The sequence below is a fragment of the Pundamilia nyererei genome, unplaced genomic scaffold, assembly GCF_000239375.1.
Source record: "Pundamilia nyererei isolate P.nyererei 1_Seehausen unplaced genomic scaffold, PunNye1.0 scaffold00004, whole genome shotgun sequence".
Taxonomy (NCBI): Eukaryota; Metazoa; Chordata; class Actinopteri; order Cichliformes; family Cichlidae; genus Pundamilia; species Pundamilia nyererei.
Window position 1 is genome coordinate 1,495,634 of NW_005187405.1, and position 10,205 is coordinate 1,505,838.

Below are 10,205 nucleotides of genomic sequence, written 5' to 3' on the forward strand. Positions count from 1 at the left end.
ATCTTTTTTGCGCACACACAAATCTTTTTTACGCACACACAAATCTTTTTTGCGCACACACAAATCTTTTTTGCGCACACACAAATCTTTTTTACAAGTACAAAATATTTATGACCACATTTTGAGCCCATATGTAACAAGCTAGTCTACAATGTTAGTTAGCTAATACAGTATTTTGTACTTTCAGTTTTACGATGGTCAAAGAGAAGGCAATGGTCAGAGGCCATTCTTCAATAAATCAGCGCAAAAAGGAAAATAAGTCTGGTTATTGGAGCATCGTTATCTCGCTGTCTAGTTGGTGAAACCAGGAGACTCAGGGCGAGGACAGCATAGCCCAGCCGTACTGACTTGTCTACTAATACTTGCAAACTACTTGCCAAACGGTAGTGAAACTAGAAATGGAGAACAACTGCCTTCAAAATAAAAGTTGCACCTTTTGAAATGTGTTGGTTTCACAAGTAATGCATGACTTTCACTTCTCTATTCCCAGTTTACCATGGCACCATGGCATTTGGTGAGTGTCTGATTCACCCAGCAATAGCCAGGAATCTCCAGCAACCACTTACCAACCAGTCAGGGAATACACATTTTTCCCTAGCGACCAGATGTTGCTAGGGGCTCACTAGGCATAAATCTAGTCTACAGTGACATCAGCCCGCTAGCCTCAGCTACTCTATAAGTGTTACATAACCTCCCAGATGGTCGACAGATTAAAAGACGCACTGAGATTAGGCGATAGCAGATCTCCAGTTCAGCTTTGGTGCTCCAGATTCTCTTGACTCTGCTGAGGAGAGATATCCAAAACATATTCTCTCATAAAGTGTATGTCACTTCTAAATTACCTACACCCATTCAGTCGGGTTGAGATCTGTGACTATGAAAAAAAACTGCATACGATCCTGATTATTTTTCATTAAACTATTCAGTCAGCCCTTCTCCAGTATATGATAACATCAGAGCCAAGACCCATTAGTATACTTAATATGGTTATGTATCTTGCTCTTGCAAGCTAGACTCTCCTCCCAAATTTAGCGTAATTATAAATGCCTTCTATATGACCTTTTTATAGTTCATCATGCTTTAAATTATGTTTTGTTTTTTCTTTTTACAGTATTAGAGTTTGGCATTTTAAAGCTTTCGGTACCTCCAGTGATTTTTATTAAAGAATGCGCTTTAGCAATGCAGACCTTCCCTTCCACCACTAATCCATCCTGAGGATAAAAATGAAATAAGAACAACAAAGTGAATAGATTTTAATCAGCCGAGACTTAGTGAAAAAGAAGCTTACAGCATAATCGCATTCATTTATATGAAATAGTGTTCACAGCAGGAAAAGTTAAAAAGATATGTAAGAATGCTGTGGTAGTTATACCCCATCGTGACATTACAGTCTCACTTAGGTAGTCACGTGATGAGGTGTGAAAGAGTGGACAGTGAGTTTTGCTGATTTGTGCAGATGGGATGCGGAGTACGGCTCCAGAATGAGCTCAGTGGAAGGTTTCATGGAGGTGGACTGAAATGACACCTGACAGCAGGGATTTGACAATGCGATTGGTGTGGGGCATGGCAAAACCTGATTGGTTGACCTGAAAAGTGTATGTGTCCTCTGTCAGGCAGCTGAGTTGGTAATAGGAGACTGAAGACTGGGGGAAAAAAATCTAGACCCTTTCCTATGGCAACATCTGGGATGAAAGCCGAGCAAATTTTCTTGACAACTTACTAAAGTTCTCTTTCCTTTCTCATCACTGTTAAACATCTGCGACAGACCGGGAGGATTTGACGTCCAGTCTTTTGAGCTCTGTGGTGACGACGGGAGATCGGGGCTCTTCTCACCGCCACCATGTGCGAGCTTTCATCAGGCCACTTCACAGCCCTCTGAGCGGAAACCGGACCACCGCCGGCGCATACTGTGAAGGCACGCTGCCGCCGTACAGACAGTGACGCACACGCGGGTATGATTATGAACACAGGCAGACACGCACAGACACAAACACACGTGTCAGCACCACTTATAACAGACCACAGTTTGATGAGGTGTGTCACCAGTCTGAGAGGAGTGGAGCCCACTATGCGTGTGTGTGTGTGAGTGAGAGAGCGTTGGTTAGCAGTTAGTAATCACTTTATCACATAATTGCAATCACCGATCATCATCCCACTACAGACAGTCACTGCATTAGACGGGTTTGTGATGTCTTTCAGCATCTGTTTCACTCCCAGTAGAAGGCAGAAAACAACTGTGGAAACAATATCTTTCAGTGTGGTCCGCAGTCCCTAGCAGAGCCTTTATAAGTGTTCTAGTGGTTTGTGAGATTCCTGTTTTAATTTGGTGCTTTTAAATTTCGAAGGAAGGTTTGTTCCCCTGGTTTCCATTTTTAAACCTGAGTTGGTGGACATATGTGAACCCAGAGAGGGGAAAAGTATTGGTTACATTTGTCAAACAGTACATGTCATGTCAAATACATGCCACTCATTTCTCCCTTCTCAACAGTTTCAGCCATTAGTACGGTTCAGAAAAAAGGGAAACTGGTGAATTGTCTCTAAAGCTGTCACCAGAACCAATACTTAACCTTGCTGGGTACAATGTATCATTTAATATCAACATAGATACTATTTTGGTATTAGTGTTGTCAGAAAAAATGATACCTGGATACTAATTGACACAAAAAATTACATTCAGATCAAACGCAACAGTGTCGATATCAGCGAGGCTGTCTCTGCTGCCTCCTGCTGATGCACTCCTGCACACAGGCACACAGCCCCTCCCCTCACTAGCAGCTGAACACATGAACAGCAGCACTTTAAATGTGCCAAAGCATTTTAAAGACTGAACCCCCGGTTTTTACGAAGAATTCTGAGAGGTCAATAAAGCTCCTATTTCAAACACAGTGAAGTATTTAACAGTTAATATAAATGATAACCTGGCCAGCACCCACCTTAACTACTAGTAGTTATTCACATTAAGGTAATGGATTGCGGCTATGGCTAATAATCTCTGTAATGTTAATGGACAGTGTTAATTTAATAGGATAACACAGGTACTTGTGTTGCGTTTCTCTTAAAGTCCTCAACTGAACCAGAGGAAATCCTTCCTGCTAGACAGAAACGGTAGTAGTCTACTTTATCAGCTATATGCTCAGCAATGACAATATGGTACCAAAACACCACATGGAGAGGATTAGTTCCTCTCCATTAGTTCCTCTTTAGCTAAATAGATTTGCCGAAAACCAGTTTGTTCATAATTTTCTCAATAAATGCCTTCTAGTATCAAATGCATTCAAGTATTGAGTATTTTCTTGGGTAAGGGTGAAGAAAAACCTGCATGGCACTATTTAAATATAAAACATGTGATCATCGCTCTTTTGTACCTGTGTGCTGTTCTTAACTTAGGTCAGTAAATTTGTAAGGTATGGAAGAGATGTACGTTTTTGTTTTTTATTGAAACGGCCCAAAGAACATTTGATAAAAGCATTTCTAAAAGAAAGTTGGGAAACTGTTTCTGTAAAAACGGAATGCAATGGTTTGTAAATCATTTAAAATCTGTATTTATTGAAAATGTCTTTACATTTATTATGTATCATTATTATTATTATTTAAAATATTGAATATTGAGCCAGACAAAACATTTTAAATTTGATACCAATGACACACCGGTGCACTATTAAAGGCATCAGATATGATAGTATGGGTGTGAATTCTTTCACATGTGTGTGGGTACCATGTACAGGTGTCGGGTTAACTTACATTCAGAGAATATCTCTTATAAGGAAGGTCTGGACTCTTTTGGCAAGACAGTGTTTAACCACAGTCTGCATGTGTTGCAACAGAAAGGCTCTGTAGTAACAGTCCCAGCACTAAACCGGCATGCCTGCAGTCTAAACCGTTTGCCCACATTTGGCAATAAAAGCATTTGGCCTGGCCTATAAAACAAAAAGTAGAACAAAGGAGACCCTGAAATACAAAGCAGATGAAATCCTGAATCAATGAAGAGAAAGAGAACATTTTACTTTTAAAACATTTGGTCTCCTTAGTCCCAGGCGCCTACCAGTCCCTTTGGAGGTTTTAGAATCTGTTGAAGAGATTATATATCTCCCCTGGCCTGGGAATACCTGTGGATCCCCCCACGGAATTGGAAAATGTTGCCGGGGAGAGGAACATATAAACTGCTCAGTCTACTGCCACTGCCACCCAACTTTGATAAGCAGAAGATAAGAGATGGGTGCATGGATATGAATTCATGCCTTTAAGAAAAGAGACCCTTTTTATACCCTCACATGTGCACCCAGCTTCCTCTACGAGTAGAATCTAATTCTCTGGGAAACATTTATTATGTATATATTGGGATTTTTTTTAATGTTTTGCAAAACTATGATACAAGATAACAGTGGCTCAGCTTCACACAGAGCAGATATGGACCAAAAGTATCGACTGGAGTTTTGTCTGTTTGCACTTCTGTGATTTGTAAGATCTAAAATGGGTTTTTTAACCATTTCCCTCAGAATAGGTGCCTGCTGTGACTAAATTGAGAGCTGTCTGAATGAATCGAAACATTAATGTTGCATTACCGAAAACCACATTGCTGAGCCGAGAGACACTAAAATGCTCCACAACTTTAGAGTTGGGTGATAATTCCCCGGGGGTCCATCACTAACAGCAATCCGTTTCACGCGAAATGTAATCAGTGCATAAACAATGATAATGGTTGAACATTGTACATGGTACATTGCTCGCTGGCGGCCAAACTGTGTAATTACGACAGTGTTTCTAAATAACCTCAAATATGTAATTTTTGCCTGAAAAAATTCATGGTATTTAAGTGTAGCGTTTACATAGACCTGTTATTTTCATATATTTAGGTTAAAACAACCAATATGACGAATAAATGGACCTCAATTTAGCTTTTGAAATATGTTTTTCACACACTTACACAAATTTAAACAGTATAAAAGAAAGATTTTCATTTTGGTTGATCAGGACCAGTTGATGGCTGCATGAGTCATATTTTACACATTTGCCTAACAACCAAAAGATCCCCAGTTCAATGCTTGGAGGAGACTCAGAACCCTTTGGGATTGCATCAGAAAGAGCATAAAAAAAGCCAGCTCCAACATATAAAGCTACCCGCTGTGGCGAGCCCTTGTGAATAGGGGAGCAGCTGAAAGTAGCTTTCATAACCAGCTGGCAGAGTGTTACATCCTCAGTCTTAGTTCTTATCTGTTCTTATAGACCTGCGATCTCTTTCCCTGCTATCTTCTGATTTGTTTAAGGGAAAAGAACGTACAGTTTCCTTGTCCAGTGTCCTTGCTATAAAAACCGTACCTGATAGGTTCTTCCTTCATGTGTTGTTAGCTGTCAGGTTCATCCGGAGCCTTGTGTTGTCTTTATTTTAAAGTTTGTAGAGTCACTGTTGTTTCTATTTTTTTCCTCTTTGTTCACCTTGTTGCTCAAGGGAAAAACATCAGCATGGTATTTTCACTCATCTTTTTATATTTATTTATTTTTTTATAAAAGCATTCAAGCACACACTAGACTCCATTTCATAACGAGTGTACTGCAGCTCTTGGAGAACACTCAGGACAGAAACAGTATGTCATCCTGTCAGCACTTTGTGTTTTACTGCTGACATTATTCTGGGTAAAACAAAGTTTGTGTGTTCAGAGGGTACAGAGAGCAAAAAAGGTTAAGAAAAGCAAAGTAAAAAGAGAAAAAGGAAAAATACCACTGCTGAGGACTCTGTGAAGCCAATAAATGTGCAGCAAGAATGGACAAATGGAGGGCAGATGCAAGGCGTGAAGCAGGTACAGAGATATTGAGACAGACGGCCATTCAGCGATACAGACAGTTGTGAACCAGCTGTTTGTCAGCTGTTCCTCATCATCTTTTCCACGATACAACAGGTGGTTGTATTCGGCCGACAGATGCCGGCAATTTGTGGCGGCGGGATGCAGTAAGTGCCAGTTCATTTTTGGTTTTCTGGCTGATTTGTCTGCATCTGTGACGCATCAGAGCAATTAATTAATCAAGCATTTACTTTGAACCCATTTTAGGCAAAAGGAAGTTAACTGCAAGTTTGTGCCCGTGTCTCAAGATTTGCTTCTTTGTTTTTTGAGCAAGCAAACGGAATATTTGGGGGTTTTGTTCTGTTTTTTGGCGAAGGAATGCAACCTTGAAAACCTATCCTGGTTTCTAGACAAAATTGTTGCTTTATGATTAAGAAAATAGTTCATTTTATAAAGACAGGAAACATAATCCTTGCGTGCAGTCTTGTGGGGGTTGAGAGGTTTGAGGATGTTTGTGCACACCTTCCATAATCCAGTCGGTCCTTTGTGTGGTTAAAGGATTAGTAGCTATTTGAAATGTTTGGGTATCCCATGCTTGAGATGGGGAAATCTTCCAATATGTTTTCACTACCTTTTTAAAGAGACTTTTTTTTCCCCCCCCATTACAGTCGTGACATAAAAGAAAAATTCTGGTGTAATGCATCTCTTGTATACAGAAGAGTGGCCCTAGGGAAATATTTGGCCCTGTCGAGGCTGAAGGAGAGGATGGATAAATGACAGGGAGCTGGAGCGTTGAGGAAGGCAGAGGAGATATGGAAACGATAGAGCAGTTGATAGGGAGTTCGTTATTCTGTTCCTATATTTGGCTCTCTATATTCTCCTCTCTTATTCTTACAGTGGAGACATCCTCTGTGTAGGCCTACAGCCTACTGAAATCTGTCGCCGGCGTGCTTGTATCTGTGCGCGTGCCTCCTCAGTACTTCTGTAGTTGTCATGGCAACATTACATCTTCTGGCATATGGTGGTGGTGGGGGGGTTAAGTGGGTTTGATGTAAAAGAAGCCAAGGTGTTTTGTTTTCAGAAGGATATAATCATCAGTTTGACCTTTCACCTCACCAGATCAGCAGTGTGAATGTTTGAGGTGCCTTCATTTAGAATTCTTTATTTTTTGGTCTCATCTCGTTGCAGTGAGCCCCGCCTTCATTTGACTTGCCAGCACAAAACTAAACAGTCACTTGGAGCTTGTAGTGTTTGAATGTTTGCTGACACACTAATCCTCCACTGCCGCTCAGCGTTTTCTCTCTTTCTTTCTCGTTCCTGCCCGTGGAGTGAGAGGAGAGAGTCGATGCACACTGTCACCTGATCGTTTTTCATTTTTAAATTTTATTTAATTTATTAAATTTTCTCCCAGTGTTCTCAAAGTATGGTGCTCAGGCCATTGGCAGCAATTGGTAACGTTTTAACCAGCCTGTGAAAGCTTTCCTGTGCTATTCATTCATTCGCAGTTTGTGTCATATTATGATATAGCAGCCTAGGAAGAGACAAAGAGAACGGCATGAGTAATGTTTAAAAAGAATATACACCACAATTACCAATACTGATACAGACTGTCGAGAACTTGTCATCGCTCATCTTCCTTTAGCAGCCAAAACCTTGAAACACAAACATTGGGGGTGCTCAACAGGATCTTGTATAGAAACTAGACTGAGTGTGCAAAACGCAGGACACACATTGTTTCAAAACATGTATTCATTGCTATAAGGAAATAGTAGTAGAAAGGTTATGTATCAATACAACTTTTTTCCAAAACCCAACGATAAAGAACGATAAAGAAAATCAGACAAAATGTTTTGCTATCACTAAAAATATTGACTTCATGTTGACTGATTAATGAGTAAATTTTTTAGCACTTGAGTTGCACGTAGAAGAGCACAACTACTACTGTCCTTAACACAGAATGGAAATAGTTGACATCCTTCCAACAGAGCACATAGTGCTGATTGGTTTTGCAACAATTTCCATTTTGCACGTTAATTGGAAATGGAAAAGGAATTAAAACAGTTTACCCAGACAGCCCCATTGCACTGATGAGCAGCTAGATATATCAGAATTTGTATAACCAGCGAGCGAGTTATGAACATGTGTGATAACCACGTTTTAAAAGACTTGTCTAATACTTTGATTTGCTCATGAGATTGTCATTTGTCTCAATAGAATAATGGTTACATAGTTCTTATAATTATGGTGCCTTATACAAACCATTTTTTAAAAACTCAGTGGAATAGTTGAAACAATTGATGGACTGCATAAATCTTTATTAATTTAGTAAGCCTTTGGGAAACACTGAGAATTAAAAGTTCCCAAACATTTGTGGTTTGGGTTTTTCCTGGTAGAATCAAGTATAATTTGAGCGTAATATCACTACCTTGGTTTCAATGCAATGGTAAAAATAGGAGCAGAGAAAACTGAATGAGCTGTAGAGTGATGAAGATTATTAGAGAGGTCAAAAACTGAGATGGACAGAGAGTGACACCTGCAGAGAGATGCTAATCCCAGAGTAAAGTGGATTACCGTAGCAGCCTCGTGCTCCCTCCCACTCTGTCTAGAGGAAATGGAGCTGCCGTAAGCTGCTAAATTGCTGTGGGCTGATAAACTGCTGTCTGTGCTGCTGTGTTCACCAGAATGCTGCTCAATAGCACTCAACACTAAAACTCTTCTTTAATCGTTCTGACGTCGCCTACGTGTCGATATAGTATCCGAGTGTGTGGCTGCTGCATCTCGAGTCTGTACCGCGCACGAGTTCGCAGACACATTTATTAAAGTACCTTAGCAGAGAGTTATTGAACAACCTGTGTTCATTCAGATTTAATGTTTCCCATCTATACTGAAAACTGAGTCATGACAATACTGAATTCAACCCTTTAAAGCCTGAGCTGTGAAATAATTGCCAGAAAATTAACTTTTTTTTGGAAAATGGAGTGCCTATTGAACCTTTATTGAAACCTTCTACATCACTGATGATGTAGAAGTCTCGAAAACATACACTAATAGCAGTATTGAGTTTTGATTAGCTTGCACCCATGCACATCAGCACAGATAGCATAGAGTACCCGTTTGCGTTAATAATGCACCATGAAACACGGGAAGACATGGAAGGAGAAGATGACTGACAAACATGAAAGCAAACTACACATAATTTTGTGTATAGGAAAACTCAACAGGCTATAATGAATCCTTTTAAAATATGAACAGTTTTTTAAAATCTTTTTGATCCCTGCAGTATTTTATAAATTTGTAATTTATTATATGAATTAAAAACATATTGTACATCTTGCTAGTACTGCCTTGGACCAGGTTGTTCAGAGATGCTCTTCTGCATACTTTAGTTTATTTGAGTTTTGTTTCCTTGTTATCAGCTCAAAGCAGTCTGGCCATTTTCCTCTGACCTCTGATATTAACAACGCGTTTTCATTCAGAGAAGTGCTGCTCATGGGATTTTTTTTCCCCCTCCACACCATTCTCTGTAAACCCTAGATATGGTGTGTGGGAAAATCCCAGTAGATCAGCAGTTTCTGAAACACTCAGACCAACTCGTCAGGCATCAACAACCATGACGTGTTCAAAGTCACTCAGATGACCTTTCTTAATTTTTAAGCTCAACAAGTCATCTTGACCTGCACGTCTAAATGTGTTGAATTGCTACCATTATATTTGTATTAACGAGTGTTAATGGTGTGACTAACAAAGTGGCCGGTGAGCATATATTGCGGTGATGTGCAATAGTTGGCAGTCTTTAGTTGTTCCTGTGACCTTAAATCCTACAGTTGCATGTAAATATGTAGAAACATTGAGCAACAAAGGTGAAAACAACACGCACACCAAACTTGGGAGGAGGAAAAAAAAGACCTGTCTGTGGATGCTAACACTCCAGTTGTCGCAGAGTATGACAAGAACAGAGTGCGTGTCACCTGTTGTGACAGGGCTAATATCGCATTTTGTAAATGGGTCCCTTTGCTGAGTGTGACATGTGGTAAATGGAAAATATGGAACTCTGGGTTTGATGGAAGCGTTAATGGTGCTCTGACAGATTATATGACCTACACAGGCTTTGAATGCAGAACACAAAGATGAAAGAAAAGGCACTTAGGAAAACTCAACATGCTGTAGTCTGTGTATATAAATATATTATTTATACTTGCTCAGAGCTGTCCTGATAACTTTTGGTTTATTGATGACTGTCAACCTTGACATTTGTGCGTTTGACAGACATTTCACCCTGGTCCCGGCCTCGTCAGTTCCACGTTGAATACAGAGTCGATGTTAGTCGACGTTAGGGCTGCCACAAACTATTATTTTGATAGTCGACTAGTCACCGATTATTTTTGCGATTAGTCGACTAATCAGATCATCATCCATTGGACGTAAAAC

At 40.0% G+C, this 10,205-nt stretch overlaps 1 protein-coding gene across 5 annotated transcripts in view; it reads left to right on the top strand.

Moving 5' to 3' along the window:
- The window catches only part of LOC102197332 (SPRY domain-containing SOCS box protein 4-like), an 85,728-nt gene that overhangs the window by 14,343 nt on the left and 61,180 nt on the right, over positions 1 to 10,205 (top strand). For 4 of the 5 annotated variants that reach the window (XR_001290400.1, XM_005721081.2, XM_005721082.1 and 1 more), the window contains exon 2: positions 1,766 to 1,952. The exons of the other annotated variant lie outside the window; for it this stretch is intronic. The gene's annotated coding sequence lies outside the window, so the exon portion shown is untranslated. The remainder of the gene's footprint in view (positions 1 to 1,765; positions 1,953 to 10,205) is intronic. 5 annotated transcript variants of the gene reach the window in all.